Genomic DNA, 17,370 nt, shown 5'->3' with positions numbered 1-17,370 from the left:
AGAAAGACTGAATCTTATACAGAAAGAAATAACAAGCAATCACATGATCTCAAACATTTTAACTTAGAACTCTAATATAGACTAATCCTCTCATGAAGGCATTAATCTCTACACTAATCCACTTTCAAACCAAATCATCATTTGTGAAATATGAATCAATGAGCATTAAGAAACAGTTCTAATATGTCATTCATGCATTTAACAAATCATTCCCATGATGAAAAAGGCATAAACCCTTAAGTTAGCTCATTCAGGCATTTCATCAAACACCTTGTGGGTGGAGAAATGCCTAAGTTCTAGATCAAGCTTATAATGAGAGATCTAGCATTAAGAGCAGCTAACTAAGGAAATGAAATGAGAATCTAGACCCTAAACATCACAAATCAAACATCTAAGCACCCTAATCTACACACCTAGAAGTTTAAAAGATGACTACTCACTAATCATGAAGAACACATCTAATCTTTTGCAAGAGATGATGTTAATCATGATTAGAAGCAGAAATGAGATGATGAGATGATAAGAAACAGCTTTGGAATGATCAAATCCCTTAGATAATCTTAATCAAACTCGTTTTTACACTAAAAAGGAAAGAGAAACAAGAGAAAAACAAAGCTTAAGTCTTGGAAAAAACCCTAAAAAGCATATATAGTGTCTCTTGCGGACCGGGTCAGCCCAGGACAAACTGGGTCCTGACCCGGCTTTGATGGATAGTGGTGTGGTTTGCCACGGTCAGATGATGCTTGGAAAGACCGTGGAAAACTGACCGTGGCAAACTGATAGTGTCAAAGTTCTTGGACAGATTCTTCATGATTAAGGTTGCCATGGCTTGATTTACACCATGTCTAGTGGCCGTGTCTAGGTTTGGGTGATGAACTTCTTGGATTGCCACGGTCTAGTAGCTCTTGGTCAAGCCCCGTGGCAAGTGGTCGTGTCAAAAGCCGAAGGTGTGTAAAAGTTGCCATGGTCAAGTCCTAGACCGTGGCATTCAAACCGTGTCAAAACCCGAATGCTTGTAAAGTTCCTCCCAGCCAAGTGTTTGTTTGCCACGGTCAAGTGTATACCGTGGCATGAAGATCGTGTCAATCGCCGAAGGTGTGTAAAAGTTGCCACGGTCAAGTCCTAGACCGTTGCATTCAAACCGTGTCATGTTTCACTTAGCTCGAATCATTCAGGGCTGTCTGGACCACTTCGCATTCCGGAGAGTGTAACTCATAAGATACTTGTCCGAATTGAGTGATTCCGGTTGCAGAGACGAAAGGACTCATATATCTACAACGTTGGTGAAGGAAGCTACGGTGCTTGGGAAGTGGAAGGCTTCCTGGAGGGCTCACCTTCGCAGTGCATTTACACGATCAGAGAGAGGCGTCTAGACATGTGTCCATTCCAGAGACCGTATCTTCCTGATCATAGATCCGAATTGAATGATCTTGGACGTTCTGGAAATAGGACTCAAATCTCTCTGATTCTCATGAAGGCCCTGGAAACCGAATCGTTCTGGAAGTGCACCGTCCTTTGCATTTTTCGGAGCTCATCGGCTTAGTCCAAAACGGCAGCGAGACAGGAGTTTCTTCCGACGAGCTTAACTTTCTGCTCACGCGTCCTAATTCCATGATTCGACTTGTTCTGGAACCGTGATCTAATCTACTCCAACGTTGATGAAGCCCCCGACAACTGAATCGGACCGGAGGGTTCCCCGGACAGGCGATCATTCAGGAGTATCGGATTGCTCCGGAATGGATGCGAGAGAGGTCTGTCTCCCGGTGACCGTATCTTTCAGCTCAGTGCTCCAAATGCCCTGATTCAACCTATCCTGGGTTCTTGACGCAATTATCTCCAACTTTTCTGAAGACCTTGTAAGCTTAATCGGCCGGCAAGAGCTTCCGGTGACGCGATTTCGGAAATGTATCTGCACCCGGGATTTTTGGCCGAGAGACTTGACCGCGGTACGTGTTTTTGGCCGAGAAAGCTACCCGCGGGAAGGATTTTGGCCGAGAATCTTCGGCCATCAGTACATCATTTTGCCTAGAAACCCAAAATTGCTCCTTTTCACCATTTTTGATCATTTCAACTCTATTTCTTCATCTGAATCACATCCTCTACTCCAAATAAGCTCCAAAAGCACCTGTTTAACACTCCAAACCATGCAAAACTCTCTTGGACCTAATGCAATCTCCTAAGTCCTAAAACAAACCCTAAGGACCTAAAATGCATGAAATAAAACATGATTTGGAATGAAATATGCAACCTAAATGATGCAAATTATGAACATATCAGTCTTGCAAAGGACTTAGTGAGCTCGTTATGATCAGTGAGTAGTCGTTTAAGCGGCTTTAGATAGGTAGATTAGGGTGCTTTCAAGGTAGATTAATGGGTTTAGGTGTCTAGTCTTGCATGTTTCATTCCTTAACCGACGAGATCTCTAGGCTGGATCCAAGCACATCACTTGAGGTTCAGATCTGAGACATATCTCGCATCAAAAGTGTTTGTAGAAATGTCTGAACCACTCGGTTAAGGGTTTAAGAGTCTTTCATCGCGAGAGTGATAGTTTGTTCTCTTAAATGACGTTTTTGAACTGATTCTTATTGCTGACTGATTCGTGCTTCTGAAAAGGGATTTTGGTATGAAAGAGGATCAGTTTAGATGTTTAATGCTTTCATGAGAAGATTAACATGCCTTGAGTTCAAAGTTAAATGAAATCGCTTGATAAAAATGGTTCATTAACCCATTAGTTTAGCTTGGAAGCACCCGAGTCAAATATCCTGTCTAAAGCTTCTGCCTTTATCATTCATTATTATCATCTGAATCACCTGTTTGTTATTTGCATCTTGATTAGTTTAAATCTCTGCTTTTATTTAACTTTATTGCTTATTTGCCTGTTAATCATCGTCACCAAACTTTTATCATCTTGTCTTGACTCAAGTGAACAAATGACATAGGCTAGTGTCTCGTTTACAAGCTTGGTTTGACACCCCTTATACTACTTTGACAAGGGGATTGATAACCCTTCTAAGAGCCTGAAAACTCTTAGTTATCAATTGGCGCCGTTGCCAACTTGTAGGAGCATTAGTCTCTTGTTTGCTCTTGAGTTCAAGCTTTTCTTTCCTTTGTTTTACTAACTTCTTTCCAAGTTCTTGTTTTGTTTTCAGGTGCATGAATACCAGGTCTCGGAGCACAGGATCGCTTTTCCCATACGACGATAACATCGACAGATTAGAAAGGCGAGCTCGCGAGAGAGAACGGCACTTTGACAGACTTGGAATGGCAGAACAACAGAGAATAGAGCAACAGGCTCAGGCAGCCGAGCACCAGGCTCAGGCTAATCAGGCGCAGGCAGGAAGAAATGAACAACAAGCCTATGTTAATCAGCAACAGGCTCAAAGAAACGAACGGCTTGCTCAGCAAAACCAACACCAAGCGAATAGAAATGAACAACAAGCCCATCATGTTCATCCGCCACCGCCCCAAGTTCAGAGACAACATCCTCCAATCTGTGTTGGAGAGAATGACCGAGCTAATGCGCACCAATACCGAGCTGGGATTCAAGCTCCACCAGTTCAAAACAACAACTTTGAAGTTAAAGCTTCCCTGCTCAATATGGTGCAAAACTCAAAGTTCCACGGTCTGGCTGGAGAAGACCCTCTCGAGCATCTAGATCAATTTGATCGGGTTTGCGACTTAACCAAGATAAATGGCGTCTCCGAAGATAGCTTCAAGCTACGCTTGTTCCCTTTCAGCCTCGGTGATAAAGCACACCAGTTGGAAAAGAATAAACCGAGGGGTTCTATACAAACCTCGGAGCAGTGTAAACTGGCGTTCTTATCAAAGTTCTTTTCCACATCACGCACGGCTAAGCTCAGGAATCAGATCTCAAGTTTCACGCAGCACAATAACGAGAGCTTTAGTGAAGCTTGGGAACGGTTTAGAAGCTACACTAACCAATGCCCACACCACGGCTTCTCAGAGGCATAGTTCTTGAGTACTTTATACCGAGGTGCACTCCCCAAGATCAGAAACCAACTCGATACAGCTTCAAATGGGAATTTTCTTGGAAAAGAGATTACTGCGGCAATGGAACTAGTTGAGAACCTAGCCATGTCCAATGACACGTATGGAGAGGACTTTGATAGAGCAAACCGTACAGAGGGATCTAGTGATGAACAGCGCATGAAAAAGGATATAAGAGAGCTTCAGAGTAAGCTTGACAAGGTTTTGATGGCGACTCAAAAGCCAATACAATTTGTAGGCGAGTTTGATGAGCAAGGGCCAAGTTTTGACAATGTCAATGAAGATGGTCTAACACAAGAGGAGCTGAATTACATAGGGAATCAGCAGAGGTATCAGCGGTTTAACAACTACAACAGTAACGCAAACCTCTCATACAGAAACCCGAATGTAGCTAACCCTCAAGACCAAGTGTACCCTGCTCAACAACAACAACAAAGCTATGCTCAAAAGGCTCCTTTTCAGAATACCTTCCAGCCCAAGCAACAGTTCAGTGGGCAACAGCACGACTACACTCAGCAGAATCAAGCGGCTCAGAGTAACAACTTCAACAACCAACCGCAGCAACATAAGTTTCCACCAGGGTTCCATCCGCAGCCGATGGGTAATCAACAACAGATTCAGGGAACAGGTCAGAATCAAATGGGGAACGACGTCTGTGGGATACTACAGCAACTGTTACAGGGCCAGCAAAGGGTTGAGAGCCAGCACGCGACAATGCAGCAAGATATCAGAGAGCTTAAGCAGAATCAAGCTTCTACATCATCAAGAGGCCCGGCTTTACCAGGTAAACCGGAGCCGAACCCTAAAGAGTATGTGAACGCCATCACATTGAGGAGTGGTAAGGAATTACAAACTCCAACGCCTAAGACAAAGCTCATTGAGGCCAATGAGCAATTAGAGGGGAGGCAGCCTCAGACGATGCGTGTAAAGAAGCGGTCTTAGAGAAGGAACCGATCAAGGACAAAGGAAAAGAGGTGGAAAAGACAACCGAGCTTGAAAAGCCCTATGTTCCACCACCACCTTATCAACCCAAGATACCGTTCCCAGGGCGTTTCAAAAAGAAAATCCTAGACAAGGCCAAGGCGGTCTTTGAGAAACACTTGGAGAACACGCAACTCACCTTACCCATTATAGATGCTTTCTTAGCTATACCCCAGCTTGGGAAGTTTCTAAAGGACCCGATCCTCAACAAGACAAAGGAGCTCCAGGGTATGGTGATACTGAGCCATGAGTGCAGTGCCATAATACAAAGAAGATCTATACCAAGGAAGCTATCCGATCCGGGCAGCTTCACTTTGCTGTGTGCTTTAGGTCACCTGAAGTTCTCAAACTGTTTATGTGACCTTGGAGCTTCTGTGAGCTTAATGCCTTACACGGTGGCCAAGAGATTGGGATACAAAAGCTACAAGCCAGCCAAGATCTCTCTTGTATTAGCTGATAGATCAGTTAGATTACCGGTGGGGTTGCTTGAGGATCTACCTTTGAGGATCGGTGAGATAGAAATCCCCACGGACTTCATAGTTCTTGAGATGGACGAGGAACCATTAGACCCTATCATCTTGGGCCAACCGTTCTTAGCAACCGCAGGAGCCATAATAGATGTGAGAGGAGGAATGATTGAACTACACATCGGTTCCGAGACTATGAAGTTCAACGTGAAGGAAATGATGAAGAAACCGACCATTGGAGGTCAGGTTTTCTATGTGGAGGTAATGGAGGAGCTGGCTGATGAGCTCCTTGAAGAGTTGAACGCAGAGGATCCGTTACAAGTGGTCTTAACGCGGGAACAAAGCGAGTACGGGTACTTGAACGAGGAAAGCGAGGTGTACAAGCGTCTATTGGACCAACCGAGGGAACTTGGAGCTGAGGCGAGGTTTTTGGAGCTCCACACGAGCAGCCTCGACATTCTAGAAAGCGAGGAGTCAAAGGGAAAAGAAGAGACACCTCGGGATATCATGGCCGTGACAACTCATACCGAGGCCGATGGTAGACCGCGCGAGAATGAAGCAAAGGCCGAGGAAGCTGTTCCAGGCCAATGCAGCTTTGATGCCGATTGGAATGAGGCAGACGCACCCCCTGTTGAGCTCAAGCCTCTACCAACAGGGCTCAGGTATGCATTCTTAGGTCTAAACTCTACTTTTCCTGTGATCATAAACGATAACTTGCTTGAGCATGAGGAATGTGCATTACTTAGTGAAATAAGGAAATTCAGGAGAGCCATAGGGTATTCCTTGGCTGACATTAGAGGAATCTCTCCTGATATATGCACCCACAGGATCCACCTAGAGGACCAAGCCATGTCCTCTATTGAGCACCAACGTCGACTTAACCCGAACCTCAAAGAGGTGGTTAAGAAGGAGATACTAAAGCTCCTTGAGGCAGGGATAATATATCCAATCTCTGACTCTCGGTGGGTATCTCCTGTACACGTTGTGCCCAAGAAAGGTGGGATCACGGTGGTGAAAAACGATAAGGATGAACTCATAGCCCAAAGAACTATAACCGGCCATCGCATGTGCATTGACTATAGGAAATTGAATTCTGCATCAAGAAAAGATCATTTTCCTTTACCATTCATTGATCAAATGCTTGAACGGTTAGCTAATCATCCTTATTTTTGTTTTCTCGATGGATACTCGGGGTTCTTTCAAATACCTATAGACCCCCGAGATCAAGAGAAAACGACATTCACCTGCCTTTATGGCACTTATGCTTATAGAAGAATGCCATTCGGTTTGTGTAATGCACCAGCCACTTTTCAAAGATGTATGATGCACATTTTCTCTGATCTAATTGAAGAGAAAGTTGAGGTGTTTATGGATGACTTCTCCGTATACGGCTCCTCTTTCTCCGAATGTCTTGCTAATCTTTCTCAGGTTCTCAAGGGGTGTGAGGAGCATAGGCTTGTCTTAAAATGGGAAAAGTGTCATTTCATGGTCCAAGAAGGCATTGTCTTGGGACACAAGGTATCAGAGAAAGGCATCGAGGTGGATAAGGCCAAGATCGAGGTGATGGTGAACTTACAAGCCCCAAATTCTGTGAAAGGAATAAGAAGCTTCCTTGGCCACGCTGGGTTCTATAGACGGTTCATCAAGGATTTCTCCAAGATAGCCAGGCCTTTGACCAGGTTATTGTGCAAAGAAGTGGATTTCAACTTTGATGAAGAATGTGAGGAAGCGTTCAAGAGAAGCAAGGAGGCTTTGATCAGTGCACCGATTGTACAAGCCCCTGATTGGTCTTTACCATTTGAAGTGATGACCGATGCATCTGATTATGCTGTAGGTGCTGTCTTGGGAAAGAAGAAAGATAAGAAGCTCCATGTGATCTACTATGCCAGCCGCACTTTGGACTCGGCTCAAGAAAAGTATGCCACCACCGAGAAGGAAATGCTTGCCATTGTGTTTGCATTTGACAAATTCAGGAGTTATCTAGTGGGATCAAAGGTCACGGTTTACACAGATCACGCGGCCTTGAGGTACCTGATGTCTAAGAAGGACGCTAAGCCGAGGCTTTTGAGATGGGTCTTATTGCTCCAAGAATTTGACATGGAGATACTTGATAAGAAGGGCATTGAAAACGGAGCCTCAGATTGAAGAACAGGTCCCTATAGATGATGCTTTACCCAAGGAACATCTCATGTTAGTCCGGTCTTACTTAGAGATGGAGGAAGCCAATACGATCAAGGAAAGAAGCCTTCCATGGTTCGCGGATCTTGTGAACTACTTGTCTTGCGGATTAGAGCCACCAGATCTTGATACTTATCAGAGGAAGAATTTCTTTAGAGATGTGATGAGGTATCATTGGGATGAGCCGTATCTTTACGTGCTTAACAAGGACCATCTCTATAGGCGATGCTTGGCCGAAGAAGAGATCCATCCAGTGCTACAAGAATGCCACGGCTCATCGTATGGTGGTCATTTAGGTGCGTTCAAGACAGTTGCCAAGGCTCTACAGAGCGGTTTCTGGTGGCCGACCATGTTCAAAGACGCCCAGGAAGTGGTCTCGAGGTGTGAAGCTTGTCAAAGGCACGGAAACATATCCAAAAGGAATGAAATGCCCCAAAACCCAATCTTTGAAGTAGAAGTCTTCGACTGTTGGGGCATTGACTTCATGGGTCCCTTTGTAAGCTCATATGGGAATCAATATATCCTTGTAGCAGTGGATTATGTGAGTAAATGGGTTGAAGCGGTTGCATCTCCGACCAACGATTCAAAAGTGGTGGTAAAACTGTTCAAGAGTATCATCTTCCCACGGTTTGGAGTACCAAGAGTAGTCATCAGTGATGGGGGAAGCCATTTCATCAACAAGACTCTTGAGAGTCTTTTGAAGAAGCACGGAGTAAAGCACAAGGTGGCCACCCCTTATCATCCGCAAACCAGCGGCCAAGTGGAGGTTTCCAACCGTCAGATAAAGGCCATTTTGGAAAGGACCGTGAACTCATCCAGGAAGGATTGGAGCAAGAAACTTGACGATGCTCTGTGGGTTACAGAACCGCCTACAAAACCCCCATTGGAACCTCACCGTTTAACTTGCTCTATGGGAAGAGCTGTCATCTACCGGTTGAGTTGGAATACAAAGCCTTGTGGGCAGTGAAACTTCTGAACTTTGACATCAAGACCGCACAAGAGAAGAGGGTTTTACAGCTTCATGAGCTTGAGGAGATCCGGTTAGATGCTTTCGAGAGCTCTAAGATCTACAAAGAAAGAACCAAGGCGCTCCATGACAAGAAGATACACAAGAGAGAGTTCAAAGAAGGGGACCAAGTTCTGTTGTTTAACTCAAGACTCAAGTTGTTCCCTGGGAAGCTGAGGTCTAGGTGGTCCGGTCCGTTCACGATTCTTGAAGTAAGACCCTATGGAGCCGTGGTTTTGAAAGGAAAAGATGGACAAGGCTTTGTGGTAAACGGCCAGAGGGTAAAGCATTACTTGGCATCAGAAACAAGGGAGGGAGCTACCTCAGTTCCTCTACTTGAACCGGAATCAGCCTGAAAAGGTATGAAAAGTCAAACTTAGCGACGTTAAACAAAGTGCTCTTGGGAGACACCCCAAGCTTATCCATGTACATATTTCGTTTTTCATCTTCTTTTTCTTTTTATTTGAAGCTTTTTGAAGGGTTTGTTAAGTGTTTCAGGAGTTAGACAGTGAACCTTGAGGGTAAAAGTGAGAGAAAGCTTGAAAAAGACACGGCCTGATGAATTAAGTCAAAGAGCATACATAGCCTCGGTATCGACCCTCGGTATATTCATACCATGGTCATCTTTTACCGAGTGAAAGCTTGAGAACCTCAGCTAGATTCCTCGACTTAATTTCATCATGGTCGTGTCTGAGAAGTGCTATGGTAAAATCTAAGTGTGGGGGAGGCTCAGGGTGTAAACACCTCGGTATAAGTATACCGAGGGGCGATGTTCACTTAAAACGGTCAAAAACCTTGATCCGAGGCCGCGACCAGTTTACACCAAGGCCAGCCTGTTTAAACCCCCAAGCCTCACATGTTCTTTGCTAAAAACAAGTGACCTCGGCATGATGCCCTCGTGGTGGAGCGTGCCGAGGCACTCGGTTTCAAGAAATGATCAAAAGCAAGAACACATGAAACACTTAGAACAAAGAAGAGGCTTTGCGAGGTCCAAAGAAAAGACGTGAAAGCTATGGGATTTACTCGTTGGCATGGGCTCAGACAACTCGGCTTGGTACCCTCGGGGTGGAACAAGTCGAGGCAGCTCAGAGTAACACGAGAAAATTTGGCTTGGTCCGTACAGCCCACGTCATCCCCATACCGCGTCCATTTGAAGGGTTGCGCGGCATTTTGAATTTGAACACCCGGTCAAAGTAGTTTTTGGCGCGGTCAACGGCTGGAGCTGGAGCAGAAGGGGGGACCAGTCCCACAACAGTCCAAATGCCAGCTGGAAAGCGCGCTCCAGCCCATACCGACCTCCATACTTGGCCAAAACGCAGAGTTTGCCCTCTAGACTCTTTTCTCTGCATTTCACGAACACAACTCACTCATTTCTCGTTCATTTTGCGTGATTCCAAGCGCTCTAGACTCGTTAGGGTGTTGTCTACTCTGCATAAGCATCTCGTTCAGCTTAAATCTTGCATTCCCAAAGGTATTTGCATCTTAAAGAACTCATCTTTTTCCTTCATTCTTTGCAAGCTTAAATGTTTGTAAAATGTGGGATCGATTCTTTTAGAGTATATCGGCCTTTGGGAACAATTTTGTAAATTCCACCAGGGTAGACAACACACGAAAAACCGGTCTTTGCATTTAAAATCACTTATTCTTGAGTTTTTAAAATTCTTGAGAAAATGCGCTTGGAATCGGTCTTAATGATGATTTGTGTGTTTGAGCTGAAATGTCTAGATAACTTGTCTCTAATCGGTTGTTCTGGCTTGTTCTTACTCTCCTCGATGTTTGAAAAAGCTATGAATATCAGTTCTGCTAGAGAAAGAGTTTTGTACTTGCCAATCTTGAGATACATGTGCTTAACGATATACTTGGCTCTGACGGTTTCTTTGAGAATCTCCCTTGCAGATGACCGGAGACCGAACCGTTCTGATGCAGAGCATCCTTAACGGAGGTTTGCAGCTTCCACGGTCTTGCTTCATTCTACCGGCGCTTCGTTCCTCATTTCAGTACTGTCATGGCACCCATCACTGATTGTATGAAAGCTGGCAAATTCGCTTGGACCAAAGAAGCTTCATCTGCGTTTGCGACGATAAAGGAAAAACTTACTACTGCTCCAATTCTTGTTTTACCAGATTTTACGCAAGCCTTTGAACTTCACAGCGATGCTTCTAAACTTGGGATTGGTGCTGTGTTAAGTCAATTGGGTCGTCCCATTGCTTACTATATTGAGAAACTTTCGGGTGCACGGATTCGCTATAGTACTTATGATATTGAATTCTATGCCGTGGTGCAGGCAATAAAGCATTGGCGTCATTACTTGTTTCACCGTGAGTTCATTCTATTTACGGACCATGATGCGCTTAAACACTTGGATAGTCAAGCAAAGGTGTCCTCTCGTCATGCTACTTGGATTGCCTTTCTACAGCAATTCACATTTACTATTCGACATCAAGCAGGGAAGCTTAATCGAGTCGCTGATGCTTTGAGCAGGCGTCATGCGTTAGTGACGACTATGCACACGTCTGTGCCTGGGTTCTCCTCCTTTGCTGACCTATATTGTTCGGATCCTTACTTTGCGCGCATTCTTGGTGATGTGAACAGTGGTACGACGTCCGATTTTTCTCTCCAAGATGGCTTCTTGTTCAAGGGAAATCAGTTGTGTATTCCTGATTGCAGTTTACGGCTGCGTATTATCAAGGAGTTGCATGATGAAGGACATGTTGGGAGGGATCGTACTTTGCAGTTAATATCAACCTCTTATTTTTGGCCTTCCTTAAGGCGTGACGTGGTGCGATTTGTTGAACGCTGTCGGGCTTGCCAGCAAGCTAAAGGTTCTGCTTCGAATGCTGGTTTATATTTGCCTCTCCCTGTTCCAACTCAGCCATGGACTGATATCAGCATGGACTTTATTCTTGGCTTACCTCGTACTCAAAGAGGTTTTGATTCCATCTTTGTTGTTGTGGATCGCTTTTCGAAGATGGCCCATTTTATACCTTGTAAGAAAACGACAGACGCTATTCAAGTGGCCTCTTTATTCTTTACTGAGGTATATCGCCTGCATGGCTTGCCCTCTTCCATTGTATCAGACAGGGATACACGTTTTCTAAGTCACTTTTGGCGTTCTGTGTGGAAGCTGCTCCACACTAGTCTAGATATGAGTACCGCATATCATCCTCAAACCGATGGGCAAACAGAGGTTACTAACAGAGCTTTAGGAAACATGCTTCGCAGTTTGGTCGGCGAAAATCTCAAATCATGGGACAGCAAGCTTTGTCTCGCCGAGTTTGCTCACAATCACGCTAGTAATCGGAGTTCTGGGTTTTGTCCGTTCAAGGTTGTTTATGGCGTAATTCCGCGATGTCCACTAGATCTTGCGCCACTTCCAGATCGCGTTCGTCTTCATGGTCAGGCAATTGATTTTGTGGAAAATGTTCAAACCATTCATCAGGAAACTCAACAAAATTTGCAATCGGCGACAGCATCTTACAAAGCACAAGCGGACACACATCGTCGAGAAGTCGAGTTTCAACCAGGTGATATGGTGTGGGTCATTTTAACGAAGGAACGATTTCCAGCTCGTGAGTACAACAAGCTGCGTTTTCGGAAGCTTGGCCCTCTTGAGATTGTTGAACGCATTAACGCTAATGCGTATCGTGTCCGTCTTCCACCAGACATTCGCACGGCTGATGTGTTTAATGTTAAGCACATATTTTGGTATCATGGTGAAAATGACATTCCAGATTCGAGGGTGAATCCTCTTCTACCCCAGGGGACCTGATGCAGAGCATCCTTATTTGTTTAGAAGTTTCTTACGTCTTTTGGCTTTGGTGTTTACGTGTCTTTCAAGTTGTGTTTTTTTCCTTTTTATTTCTTTGACGGTTTAAGCACTTTTCCTTTTTGTTTAGGAATTCCTTATGGCTTAGGGCTTTGTTAGCACCTATATAAGGTAGTCGAGTCTTTGTTTTTGATTCACGTTTTGCTTCTAAGAAAATCAATAAAAAACCAAAAAGAGGAAATCTAAATTCCCCAAAGAGCTTTGCCTTGCTTAGCGCTGAGAGGAGCACTCTCGACCTCTGTTTTGTTCGATCTCTGTCTCGAATAGAACAAAACCTTATTTCATCCAGAGTTCTCCTCAAGTTCTCTTAGTCCCTAGTAACCTTCCGCTACTCCACCACGTTCCTACCCACGAGACAAACAGAAGTGCGGGCCAGAAGAGAGTTTTGAAGGGTAAATCCGTTGCTGTGCCACGTAGTGGAGAGACCAGCCAACCCCCAAACGAGCAAGAAATACTGAGCTCACTCTGGCACCAGCTCTCGAGTCAAAGAGGAACGGGATGAAGGCAAAAATAAAACAAAAAAATCAAGAGGAACAAAAAAAGGGGTGCAACACGAGGACTTCCCGGGAGGTCACCCATCTGATATGTTCATAATTTGCATCATTTAGGTTGCATAAATCATTCCAAATCATGTTTTATTTCATGTATTTTAGGTCCTTAGGGTTTGTTTTAGAACTTAGGAGATGCATTAGGTCCCAATGAGTCTTTGCATGTTTTGAGTGTCTATCAGGTGATTATGGAGCTGAAAAGATGAATCCAGGAGGTGGAATGGTGAGCAGAGCTTGAAAAAATGGAAAACTTGAGTCTATGGAGGTTATCGGCCATTCTCGCTGGCCAGGAAGGTTTTACCGGCCATTTTCATGTACCGCGGGAAGCTTTACCGGCCATTTTCACGTACCGCGAATTAAGTATATCGGCCAAAATCTCCGGGTGCGAACGAGTCTCAGAAATCACCTGTCCGGGGAGCCTTCCGGTCCGATTCAGATGGCGGGTCCTTCATAGAAGTTGGAGAGCATTGAAGCACGGTCTCATAGCAATTGGAATCGTAGAATTCGGACGCGTGAGCAGAGAGATAAGCTCGTCGGAAGAAACCCCTGTCTCGCAGGTATTCCGGACCGAGCAGATCAGTTCTGAAGGATGCGAAGGACGGTGCACTTCCAGGCCGATTCAGCTTCCGGGTCCTTCATGCGAATCAGAGACATTTGAGTCTTCTTTCCAGAACGTCCAAGAGCATTCAATTCGGATCTATGAGCAGGAAGATACGGCCTCCGGAATGGACACATGTCTAGACGCCTCTCTCTGGTCGTATACATGCACTGCAAAGATGTGCCCTCCAGGAAGCCTTCCACCTCCCAAGCACTGAAACTTCCTTCACAAAAGTTGGAGATAAATGAGTCCTCTGTCTTCTGCAACCGAAATCATTCAATTCGGACAAGTATCACAGGAGTTACACTCTCCGGAATGCGAAGTGATCTAAGCTGCTCTGGATGCTGCGAGATGGTCTTGCGACTTGGTTAACCCGCAGGCCTGAAGATGAACGCCTGAATGCTGATGCTGCGAGTTGAAATGTGCGGGTAAACTATCACTGGAAGAGGTCTGGAGCTCCCGAGCAAGAGAAATGCTAAGTCCACAATCGTGCGACTTAGGCATGCGAGTCATCCGCGCCTGGATCTATGCCGCACGATCACTCGGAATTCACTCCGACTTGAGCCTGCGACCTAAGTGCAATAGAGACCAACCCGCACAGTTTCTACATCCCCCAGAAACCGGCTCAGCCCTGCGAGTTGGAGAGGAAGGAGACCATGCCGCAGAAACACTCGCAATTTACTCCTAGATAGGCGTGCGGCTCCGACAAGGCGATTCAAGCCTCACAAGACAAGTCTTCATCTACTGCGACTTAGGTGTGCGGCCTGGGACATACTGAACCGACCCGCAGCTTTTCCCACTTTATCCATTAAAGCCGGGTCAGGACCCGGTTTGTTCCGGGCTGACCCGGTTCGTTTTTAAGAAGGTATAAATACTTTTTAGGGTTTTTTGGGGGAGAACTAAGTTTTATTCCCTTTGTCTCTTGCCTCTTTTGTGAAAAGACTCCATTAAGAAGAGAAATATCTATTTTTGAGTGTTTAATCAAGAGAGTTTTAAGAGATCTGGGTGTTTAAAGCTGTTTACTTTTGAATCTATCATCTCTATCTCCATTTCTCATCATTAATCATGCTAATCTTCTCAACTTGCAAAGGTTTAAGAGAGATTAGTATGATTAGTGAGTAATCCTATATTAAGGTCTTAGATATGTAGATTAGGGTGCTTAAGTGGTAGATTAGCGAGCTTAGGGGTTAGATCATGCATATTCCATTCTCTACAACTTGTTCTCTATGCTAGATCCATACAAATCATATGTGGTCTAGATTCTGGGCATTTCATGCACCAAAAGTGTTTGATGAAATGCCTGAACCAAAGTTGTTAGAGGTTTAAGTGTTATTCATCATGGGAATGATTGTTTATATGCTTAAATGACAGATTAAACTGATTCTTAATGCTTGTTAACTCATGTTTCACTGATGATGATTGGGTTTGAAACTGATTTAGCATAGGAGTTAATGCCTTCATGAGAGGATTAACTTAGTTAGAGATGTTTATGTTAAATGGCTTGCTTGATCATATGATTCATTAGCTCATTAGTTTATCACTGAAGGCACCCTAATCCACTATCATGTCTAAGACCTTTCTTATCATCATTCATACATTCTCATCATTTGTCATTGTTTAGTTCTTGTTTAAGCATTTCATTAATCCTTAATCCTGTTTAAGTTTGTAGTTGTCTCTAGATTAATCAAAACCCACTCTTGTTTGCTTGAATTAAGAACTTGATCATATAGCTTAGTGTCTAACACCACATCTGGATTGATAAACCTCTTTGTGCTACATTGACAAGGGGATTGATAGCCCTGAGACCATAAAAAGTCTTATCTATCAATTGGCGCCGTTGCCAAGTTGTGGTTTGATTAGCATTAAGCTCTGATCTGTTCTTGAGATCAAGTGCTTACTTTCTTGTTTTTACTGATTCCTTTCAAGTTCTGTTTGTGATTTCAGGTGTATGAACACCAGGTCTAGATCAAGAAGCTGTGGTCCTCCTTTTCCTCTAAACGACAACATCAACCTTTTGGTACCAAGGAGGAGAAGAGACAGACGTGGTAGACACATTGATCAGACTGAGATGGCAGAACAAGGAGATCACGTGGTAGATATGGAACAACCAGTTCAAGAGCAACAGGCTCAAGGTCAGGGAGCTGGTATTGGAGTTGGTCAGGGGTTTCACCAGGGCAATGTTCAGCAGGAACAGGTGCACCACCAACAAGCCTATGTCCACCAGGGACAAGCTCAGGCTCATCAACAGAGGCATCAGGCCAATGTTCAACAAAGACACCAGGTGCACCACCAACCCCACCCTTTCCAACCACAACAAAGAAGATATGAGCAACCCCAAATCTATGTTGGCGAAAATGACAGGGCCAATGCTCATCAGTATGGAGCTGGTATTCAGGCACCACCTGTGCAGAACAACAACTTTGAAGTGAAAGCATCATTGCTGAATATGGTCCAGAACTCAAAGTTCCATGGGTTAGCAATGGAAGATCCCTTGGAACACTTGGACCAGTTTGATAAGGTGTGTGATCTGACCAAGATAAATGGAGTTTCAGAAGACAGCTTTAAGCTAAGACTATTCCCATTCAGTCTTGGTGATAAAGCTCATCAATGGGAGAAGAATCTTCCAAGAGGCTCCATTCAAACCTGGGAGCAATGCAAGCAAGCCTTCTTATCTAAGTTCTTCTCTACCTCAAGAACTGCAAAACTAAGGAACCAAATCTCTAGCTTCACTCAGCAAAGCAATGAAAGTTTTGGTGAAGCATATGAGAGATTCAGGAGCTACACAAACCAATGCCCACACCATGGGTTTAGTGAGGCTTCTCTTCTCAGCACACTGTATAGGGGAGCTCTTCCCAAGATTAGAAACCAGCTGGATACTGCTTCCAATGGGAACTTTCTGGGTAAAGAGATTCATGCTGCTTTAGAGCTAGTGGAGAACTTAGCATTGAGCAATGATACTTATGGTGAAGACTATGACAGATCAAATAGGTCTGAAGGTTCAAGCTCAGAACAGAGGCTCACCAGAGAAGTTAAGGAGTTGAGGAGTGAATTGGACAAGCTGAAATTCACCACTCAGAAGCCAATGCATTTTGTTGGAGAGTATGAGGAACCTTCTCAAATTTTTGAGAACATAAGTGAAGAAGGTCTTACCCAAGAGGAGCTCAACTACATTGGGAATCAGAGGTTCCAAAGATATCAGTATGGTAATGCCAATCCAAACCTCTCTTACAGGAACACCAATGTAGCTAACCCACAAGACCAGGTCTATCCCAATTCTCAAGCTCCAAAGAACTTTGTTCCCAAGCACAACTTTCAAGGGTCATTCCAACCCAAGAATCAATTTGGTCATAATCAGAGTTTTGGTCAGCAACAGCAACCATTTCAGGGCACTGGTTACACTTCACAGCAGCCAAAGGCACCACCAGGGTTTGGTCCACCACAGTTCCAGCAGCAGGCGCCGGTTCAACAACAGTTTCAGCCACCAATGGTTCAACAGCAGCCACAGATGGGTACAGATATGGTTGGTATTCTGCAACAACTACTTCAGGGTCAACAGACTATGCAGCAGGAAATCAAGGAACTGAAGCAAAACCAGGCATCAAGCTCAAGGAACCAAGGTCACCTACCTGGAAAACCAGAACCCAACCCCAAGGAATATGCCAAGGCCATTACACTGAGGAGTGGCAAGGAGTTACCTGAAGAAAAATTTTCACAAAAAAATGATCATGTAGTTGCATTCTCATTTTTAGGATTGAGTC

At 44.5% G+C, this 17,370-nt stretch overlaps 2 non-coding genes across 2 annotated transcripts; both read right to left on the bottom strand.

Moving 5' to 3' along the window:
- Positions 1-3,852: 3,852 nt before the first annotated feature.
- LOC112090183 lies at positions 3,853-3,959 on the bottom strand. Its single transcript, XR_002901531.1, has one exon. It is a non-coding gene; the product is annotated as a small nucleolar RNA R71 (small nucleolar RNA).
- Positions 3,960-16,313: 12,354 nt separating this feature from the next.
- On the bottom strand, positions 16,314-16,420 carry LOC112090174. Its single transcript, XR_002901522.1, has one exon. It is a non-coding gene; the product is annotated as a small nucleolar RNA R71 (small nucleolar RNA).
- Between the last annotated feature and the right edge of the window lie 950 nt (positions 16,421-17,370).

The sequence above is a fragment of the Eutrema salsugineum genome, unplaced genomic scaffold, assembly GCF_000478725.1.
Source record: "Eutrema salsugineum unplaced genomic scaffold, Eutsalg1_0 scaffold_11, whole genome shotgun sequence".
Taxonomy (NCBI): Eukaryota; Viridiplantae; Streptophyta; class Magnoliopsida; order Brassicales; family Brassicaceae; genus Eutrema; species Eutrema salsugineum.
Note: the sequence above shows the minus strand (reverse complement) of the source record. Positions and strands in the feature narration are given on the sequence as shown.